We start from the raw sequence: 9943 nt of genomic DNA, 5'->3' as shown, positions 1-9943 counted from the left end.
ATGTTTCTCTCTCATCAATGTTTCTATCTCTCTATCCCTCTCCTTTCCACTTTCTCTTTAAAAGTCAATTAAAACCATATTTTAAAGAGATTCTTGGACCTCTACCGCATTCCGATTCTCTTGGGCAGTGGTTCTCAAACGTTAGTGCCCATCAGAATTACTAGTACCTGGAGGATTTTATTAAACCTTAGATTGCTGGGCTCCACCCATAATTCCCCATTCAGTAGGTCCCCCTAGAGTGAGTCTGAAAATATACATTTTTAATCAAGGACCACATTTGGAGAATCACTGCTATAGGGCATTGTTTCTCAACTTATTTTTCCAATTACAGTTTACATTCAATGTTATTTTGTATTACTTTCAGGTATACAGCATTGTTAGACAATCATATACTTTACAAAGTGGTGTCCTGTCCCTTCCCCCCATATTTCAAATACCCACATGACACCATACATAATTATTACAATATCCCCTATACACTGTACTTTACGTCCCTGTGACTATTTTGTAACTACCAATTTGTACTTATTTATTTATTTTTAGAGAGAGAGAAAGATCTGTTCTTCCACTTATTTGTACATTCATTGGTTGATTCTTGTATGTGCCCTGACCAGGGATTGAACCCAAAATCTTGGTGTATCGGGATGATGATGTAAACAACTGAGCTAGCCAGCCACAGGGGATTGAACCTGCAACCTTGGTTTATCTGGACAATGCTTTAACCAACTGTGCTAAAGGTCATAATTTGTACTTCTTAATTCCTTCACCTTTTTCACTCATGCCTCCATCCCCTACCCCCTCTGGCAACCATCAGCCTGTTCTCTGTGTATATGAGTCTGTTTCATTTTGGTTTGTTCTTTTATTTTACTCTTTAGATTCCACATATAAGTGAAATCATATGATATATGTCTTCTCTGGCTGCCTTATTTCACTTAGCATAATATTCTCTAGGTTCATCCATGCTGTTCCAAGGAGTAAAATTTCATTCCTTTTATGACCAAGTAATATTCTATTATATATATACTAGAGGCCCGATGCACGAAGATTCGTGCAAGAATGGGCCTTCCTATCCCTGGCTGCCAGCACCGCCTTTGCTCTGGCTGGAGCTGCTTTTCTGCTCTGTCCCAGAGCCACCTTTTCACCTTCCCATGCTGCCCAGAGGCCCGGAGCGGCTGGGCCGCTCGGGGCCTGCATATGCAAACTAACCCACCATCTTTGTTGGGTTGATTTGCATACTCACTCCTGATTGGCTGGTGGGTGTCGTGAAGGTACAGTCAATTTGCATCTTACTCTTTTATTAGTGTAGATACACCACAACTTATTTATCCACTCGTCTATTAATGGGCACCTGAATTGCTTCAGTATTTTGGCTATCTATATATATAAAAAGCCAGTGACCGGAACGCTGTAATGACCAGAACAACCAGTAGCTATGATGCCCACTTCGGCCAGAGAACCAGCCGATCATGGGTGGGGCTGGGTCCAACCTCCCGCAGCCCCTCCCCCAGGCTGGCCCCGCCCCCATGGGCTCCCACCATTGTGATAGGCCCACGGCCCCTCCCCCCAGCCATCTCTGCCCCCAATCACCTCCCCACACACCAATCGGGGGCAGGGCTGGCCAGCCAACCACCCATGGCCCCTACCCCTGGCCACTGGCCCCTGATTGGCCCCCCACACCCCATTCAGGAGTGGGGCCCGCTGGCCAATCGCCTGCAGCCCCTCCCCCCCAGCCAGCCCAGCCCTGATTGGGCCCCAATCAGGGCTGGGCTGGCTGGCCAATCTCCTCCTTCTGACAGGCCCGGCCCTGATCTGGTCCTGATCCGCTCTGATCCACCCCAATCAGGGCCAGCCTGGCCGGACCCCACCCGTGCACGAATTTGTGCACTGGGCCTCTAGTTGTAAATAATGCTGCAATAAACATAGGAATGTATATATTCTTTCAAATTAGTGTTTTGGTTTTTTTCCTGATATGTACCCAAAAGTGGAATCAATGGGTCATAAGATAGTTCAATTTTTTAATTTTTTGAGGACCCTCCATGCTGTTTTCCATAGTGGCTGCACCAACCTGCATTCCCACCCACAGTGCACGAGGGTTCCCTTTTCTCCATATTTTCAACATTTGTTTGTGGATTTATTGATGATAGCCATTCTGACAAGTGTTCAACTTTTTTTTAATCATCTCTCTAAGGAAAAATTTTAGACACTTATTTTCCCTAATCATTCCCCTCATGATATTTTAATACCACAAATATACTGTATATATATTTATGCACCATATACATACCTGTGCTTTTACATTAAAAAGTTTTTACAATTTCCTCTCCACCTCCAACCAAGTTTTGTCCCATTAAGAATGTATTCTCAAAGCAGGTGTAGCCATACTTATATTTGACAAAGTAGATTCCAAGATAAAAAAGATAACAAGTGCTCAGCCAGTGTTGCTCAGTGGTTGAGCTTCAACCCATGAACCAGGAGCTCATGGTTGGATTCCTGGTCAGGACACATGCCCAGATTTCAGGCTCGATCCCCAGTAGGAGGTAGCTGATCAATGATTCTGTCTCATCACTGATGTTTCTATCTCTATCCCTTCCTCTTTGAAATCAATAAATATATATTTTTTAAAAAGATAACAAGAAACAAAGATGCACATTTTATAATAATAAAGGGGACATACATCAGGAAGACACAACACATCAATATACAGAGAGCACCAAAATATATAAAGCAACTACCAACAGAGCTAAAGGAGAAACTGACAAAAACACAATTATAGTAGGGGACCTAAATATGGTATTGACAGCTATGGATAGATCATCCAAAGAGAAAATCAATAAGAAAATATAGGCCTTGCCCTGGTTAGTTACCTCAGTTGGTTTGAGCATCATCCTGATATGCCAAGGTTGCAGGTTCGATCCCCAGTCAGGTCACATACACGAATCAACCAATGAATGGATAAATAAGTAGAATAACAAATCAATCTTTCTGTCTCTGTCTTCCTTCTTCTTCTTCTTCTCTCTCTCTCTCTCTCTCTCTCTCTCTCTCTCTCTCTCAAATCAATAAATAAGATAAAATCAATAATGGCCTTAAATGACACTTTAGAACAAATGGACATAATTAACATTTACAGAGCCTTTCTTGTTTTTTAATTTTTTTTTTTTTACAGAGAGGAAGGGAGAGGGATAGAGAGTTAGAAACATCGATGAAAGAGAAACATCGATCAGCTGCCTCCTGCACACTCCCTACTGGGTATGTGCTCGCAACCAAGGCACATGCCCCTGACCGGAATCGAACCCGGGGCCCTCTAGTTCGCAAGCCGACGCTCCATCCACTGAACCAAACCGGCTAGGGCTACAGAGCCTTTCATCCCAGAACACCAGATTATTCATTCTTCTCCAGTGAATAGGGAACATCCTCAAGAATAGACCATATATAAAAACAAAAACAAACAAACAAACAAACAAACAAAAGAATAGACCATATGTTGGGACACAAAACTAGCCTCGACAAATTTAAGAAGATTAAAATCATGCCAAGCTTATTCTCTGACCACAATGTTTTGAAATTGAAAATCAACAGTAAAAAGGAAGTGGGAAAGACCACAATATGTAGAGATTAAACAACATGCTACTAAAGAATGATTGGGTCAAGCCCTGGATGGTTGCTTAGTGGTTAAAGCATTGGTCTATGAACCCAACGGTCATGGGTTCAACTCCCGGCTAAGGGCACAGACCTCAGTTGCAGGTACCCTTAGGCCTCCATAGAGGCTTGTGAAGGAATAAATCAATCAATATGTCTCTCTCACATCAATGTTTCTCTCTCTCTCTTCCCCCTCTCCTCCCTTACACTCTCTCTAGACAAGGAAGAAATAAAAGGAGAGATCAAAAGATACATATAGACAAATGAGAATGACAATACAACATGTAAAAACTTTTTGTACAAAACAAAAGTGATAATAAAAGAGAAGTTTATGTAATTACAGGCCTAGCTCTAGAAACAATAAAAATCCCAAATGAACAACCTAACTTTATAGCTTAAAGAATTAAAAAAAAGAATAAATGCAGCCCAAAGTCAGCAAAAGGAAGGAAATAATAAAAATTAGAGCTGAATTAAATGAAATAGAGAACAAAAAGACAATACAAAAAATTAATGCAACAAAGAGCTGGTTCTTTGTCAAGATTAGTAAAATCGACAAACCTCTGGCTAGACTCACTAAGGAAAAAAGATAAAAGACTCAAAATCAGAAATGAAATAGAAGTTGTGATGGACAACACAGAAATACAAAGAAATGTACAAGACTATATGCCACCAAATTCAATAACCTAGAAAAAATAGACAAGTTCTTAGAAATATATAGCCTTCCTAGACTAAATAATCAAGAATTGGAAAATCCAAATAGACCAATCAACAGTAAGGAAATTGAAACCACCATCAAAAACCTCCCCAGAAAAAACAAAAAAAAAACCTCCCCAAAAGTAGAAGTCTGGACCAGATAGCTTCACTAGTGAGCTCTACCAAACATTCAAAGAAGATTGAATACCTATCTTTCTCAAACTCTTCCAAAAAACTGAAAAAGAGGCAATACTTCCTAACATTTTATGAGACTTGGAAAGTAGAACTCCCATTTGACCCAGTAATCCCACTTCTAGGAATATATCCCAAGAAACTAGAAACACCAATCAGAAAGTATATACGCACCCCTATGTTCATAGCAGCACAATTTACCATAGCTAAGATTTGGAAACACACTAAGTGTCCATCAGCAGATGAGTGGATTAAAAAACTGTGGTACATCTACACAATGGAATACTATGCTGCTGTAAAAAGGAAGGAACTCCTACCATTTGCAACAGCATGGATGGACCTGGAGAGCATTATGCTAAGCGAAATAAGCCAGTCAGAGAAAGATAAGTATCACATGATGTCACTCATTTGTGGAATCTAATGAACAACATAAACTGATGAACAAAAACAGATCCAGCCCTGACCGAGTTTGGCTCAGTGGATAGAGCGTCGGCCTGCGGACTGAAGGGTCCCGGGTTCGATTTCGGTCAAGGGCATGTACCTTGGTTGCAGGCACATCTCCAGTGGGAGGTGTGCAGGAGGCAGCTGATCGATGTTTCTCTCTCATCGATGTTTCTGACTCTCTTTCCTTCTCCCTTCCTCTCTGTAAAATATCAATAAAATATATTTAAAACAAAAAACAAACAAACAAACAAAAACAGATCCAGAGACAGAGAAGCATCAATCAGACCATCAAACCTCAGAGGGAAGGTAGGGGAGGGTGGAGGTAAGAGGGAGAGATCAGTCAAAGGACTTGTATGCATGCATATAAGCATAAATAATGGACACAGACGCCAGGGGGGTGAGGGCATGAGCGGGAGGGGGGGCGGGAGCGGAGGGGGGGTGGGGGGAAGGGAAAGGGAGGTAGGGGGAGGGAGGAATAAGGACACATATGTAATACCTTAACCAATAAAGAAAATTAAAAAAAAAAAAAAAGCCTGGCAAGTATAACAGATAATCTTGCCAGCCTGGCATGGCTCAGTGGTTGAGTGTCGACCTATGAACCAGGACTTCACGGTCAGAAAACATGCCCAGGTTGCGGGCTAAATCCCCAGCGTAGGGCATGCAGGAGGCAGCCAATCAGTGATCCCCTCTCTTCATTGATGTTTCTTTCTCTCTTTCCTTCTCCCTTCCTCTCTGAAATCAATAAAAATATATTTTAAAAAATCACCTCAATAAATTTAATTTAAAAAGAAAATAATGTATTTTCTGGAGAATATGGGTTAACTAGTGCCCCAGGTGATTCTTTTTTGCTTGTTTGTTTATTACTCAAAAAAGCTTCATTTTTAAATTTAGCTTTCTGACTCTGTGCTTATACCTTCAATACTTTCACAACAATTTTCTGCTCCTCACTAAGGAAAGCACACTTGATCCTGTCGCCGACACATTTAGCACACGTGGATCACCGTAGGCCCTGCTGACATGCTTTTTCATTTTAGACAACATTAGAACTTTACGTCTCACAGCAGAACTCTGCAAAGTTGGCCTGTGCTCACGCCACATGCAGATTTTGGTGCTTTCCCAACCTTCTTGTTATAAAGGTAAATAATTCTATTACCAGGGTTTTGGGACAGCCAGGTTTTGTTAGAGGCTGTATTGTTTGACTGTATGTCAAATGCTGGGCCACTGTGAATATCTAAAGACACTGTCCCCAGAAGAGCACCCAGGTGATTCTTGTCACCAGGCAAGTTTGGAAAACATAGTATCCCTTAAAAGGATGAAGTACTTTTATGACCAGTATACAGAGAAGGAAATATGTCTCAAGGAAATTACATCAACCAGGAACCAGGGATCTAACCAAAGCTCAGTGGCTCCAGATCCTGTCTTCATCCACCATTTTAAAAACCCTGTTAGACAAAACTAATCTATGGTGTTTGAAGTCAGGGTAGTGATTACCCTTGGAGGGGAGGTAGTAGCAGGAAGGAACCACAAAGGGGCTTCTCAGAGCTGGTAATAATGTTCTGTGTCTTTAAAATAAATAAATAAATAATATATATTATTTTTTTAATTGATTTCAGAGAGGAAGGAAGAGGGGGAGAGAGATGGAAACATCAATGATGAAGAGAGAATCATTGATTGGCTGCCTCCTACAGGCCCCCAACTGGGGATCGAGCCCACAACCTGGGCATGTGCCCTTGACTGGAATCGAACCCTGGACCTTTCAGTACCCAGGCCAACGCTCTATTCACTGAGCCAAACCAGCCGGGGGAATGTTCTGTGTCTTGATTTGAGTGCTGATCCACAGGCGAGTTCACTTTGCAAAAATCATCAAGCTGTACTTGGGATTTGTGTATATTTCTGCATTTATATCATGTCAATAAAAGTTTACTTAAACATGGGGGTGGGGTGGGGTGGGATGGTAATGGGGGGATAAGGACAAATATGTAATACCTTAATCAATAAAGAAATTAAAAAAAAAACATGGGGGTGGGGTGGGGGGGTAATGGGGGGATAAGGACACATATGTAATACCTTAATCAATAAAAAAAAGGTTTACTTAAACAAATGTTTTAGATGTAGACTCATTTTGTTCCACAATTGCATGTCTTTCTACTACACCCCAAAGATTCTCAAACTTTGAGTGCATCAGAATCACCGGGAGGACTTAACAAAACTCTGATTGCCAGGTGCCACCCATCAGAATTTCTAAGTCAGGGAGTTCTGGAATTAGGTCCAAGAATTTGCATTTCTAACAAGTCACCAGGTGATGCTGATGCCCAGAAATCATATTTTGAGAACTACTGGACTATGCTATCCTAAACTTGCTAATACCAACAGGGAGGATTAGCTCCAATGTGGGAGGCAGTACTGAGCCGAGTTAATAATTTAGGCTTTTTCAGAGGTAAGGTAGAACCTCGGTTCTCAAACTTAATTTGTTCTGGAAGGCTGTTCAAAAACCAAATCATTTTTTTCCCATTACAAATAATGTGAATTGAATTAATCCACTCCAGACCCCCAAATGATTCCCTGTGTTTTTTAAAAATGTTTTTATAAATTTCAGAGAGGGAGAGAGAGAGAGAACATCAACTGTGGAGAGAATCATCGATCGGCTGCCTCCTGCACGCCCCCCACTGGAGACCAAACCAGCAATCCGACACTCAATCCACTGAGCAAAACCAGCTAGGGTTGATTCCCTGTTTTAACCTTTCTTATATACAGTACGTGTCTAATGTACTGTTTAATCTATAAACACTTTAAAAACAAAAAGGACATGAAGTGTATGAGAATTTAACAAAAAGGAAATTTACAGTAAAAAATGAAAATGTAACAATAATTATAAGCAGCAACAAAAGCAAAAAACACAAAAATATTCATAGCACAATATCCTGAGATTTTAACAGGGGTAAACTGACTCATATTCATGCACTCTCTCCTTTGTCACCTAAGAGATGCGTGACTGATCATACAGGTATCAGCATGAAAGGCTTATCAGGTTTAGAAGCGAATTGTTCAAGATGGGAGATGTTTAAGAAATGAGGTTCTACCGAATATGTTTCAAGGACCTAATCCTATCAACAACTTGCTTCAGGAGTCTTAGGCAAGTCCCCTGAATCTCAGTGTCCAAATCTCTCAATGGGAATAATGAATGAATCCTACCTCCTAGAATGCTGTGAAGACTCTAGGAAATCCAGAGCAGGTCGTTGGTGGTTCTGCATAAAGAAGCTGAGTTGGGTAGGGCAGAGAATCCCAGCCTGGCCATTTCCTCATCTCTCATGCTGTGTGGCTCTGACTCCCAGGTTCTCAATCCAGAAGTCAGTCTAATCTTGGCCTGGTTAGAATGCAGAACCAGTGGCTGATAAAGCCTTCCACCTACACCTTCCTTCTGCCTTCAACACCCAGGTCAGCCTGGGGCAGGACCCAGCCCTGCTAGAGCAGGGGGCAGGAAACCTGAAGGAGGTCCCCGCCAGCAAGAGAAGGGGCTTTCCAGGCCTCTGGGGAAAAAAGAGTGAAGGAAGTAGGGATGCAGTGGAAGGAGTGGGAGAGAAACCCCAGTGGCCCGCATGCCACCTGTCACTTACTGGCTTTCTGCAGAACACTCAGTCACACTGCTGTGCCCCTCTTCGCTGGAGCCATTCTGCACTCCACTGCCAGAGGCGGGGGAAGACTTGAAAATGCACGGATGGAGAAAAGACAGTGAATGAGGCTCTGGAAGCCTCAGCTCTGGATCCAAAGAGATCACTTAAGACCTAAGTGATGGCTCCATCACTTCCCCCGTCTAAGACTGTTTCCTCATCTGCAAAATGAGGTACACAAATTCCATCCCTTGTCACTCCCTCCCAGGTAGGGTTGCCAGATTTAGAAAATATAAATATAGGATGCTCACTTAAATTTGAATTTCAGATAAGTACAGGACAAATATTGATGTGACATACTTATACGAAAATTATTTTCATTGCTTATCTAAAATTCAAGTTTAAATTTAAATTCAAATTTAACTGGGCAGCCTGCATTTTATTTGGCAACCCTATCCCCAGTGCTTTATATATTTTCTCCACCAGGTACAGTAAACTTAATTTCCTCCAAGGGCCAGTAAGGTAAAAGAAAAAATAGCAGCTAATGTTTACTTTCTACAAGTAATTGCCAAATAGTCTTAAGTGTTTTACATACACTATCTCATTGAACACTCCCAGCAATCTAGGTGGGGTGCTCAGTTTCCGCATCTATAAAATGGGAATAGTATTATGCCCTATATCAGGAATCATTGTGAGGATTAAATGAGCATGCAAAAACACTTAGAGCAGTGTCAGGCAAGCACAAAGCAAACACTCAATAAGCAATAGCTATATTTTCCCCCATTACGCAGATGGGGAAACCGAGTCTGAAAGAGGCAAAGTAACCAGCCTATGGTCACATATCTAGCAGGTGGCAGAGTTAAAATTTGAACTCAGGTCTAAAACATTGGTAACCAATTCAAAGTGTTTAAAACTCCTGTTTGTTTCATCAACAGGAATATAGATAAAGTGTGGTATGTTAATTCCTACAGTAGAATATTACTAAGCAATAAAAAAGAACAAATTAGCCCAGCCGGTGTGGCTAGGTGGTTGAGTGTTGATCTGTGAACCAGAAGGTCACGGGTTCGATCACCGGTCAGGGCACATGCCCCAGTTATGGGCTGGAACCAGTAGAAGGAGTGTAGGAGGCAGCTGATCAATGATTCTTATCATTAATGTTTCTCTCTCTCTCTCTCCCTTCTTCTCTGAAATCAATAAAAATATCTGTATTTTTAAAAAGAGCAGGGTTGTGGGCGGCTGGGGAGAGGTCAATGGGGGGAAAAGGAGACTTATGCAATACATTAAACCAGTGATGGGCAACCTTTTGAGCTTGGTGTGTCAAACTTCGCCAAAAAACTGAGCATAACTCGGATAGTGTGTCACTTTGAGGA

Source organism: Eptesicus fuscus, chromosome 12 (genome assembly GCF_027574615.1).
Source record: "Eptesicus fuscus isolate TK198812 chromosome 12, DD_ASM_mEF_20220401, whole genome shotgun sequence".
In the NCBI taxonomy this organism is placed as follows: domain Eukaryota; kingdom Metazoa; phylum Chordata; class Mammalia; order Chiroptera; family Vespertilionidae; genus Eptesicus; species Eptesicus fuscus.
The sequence above is the reverse complement of the archived record's forward strand: the minus strand, read 5'-3'. Positions refer to the sequence as shown.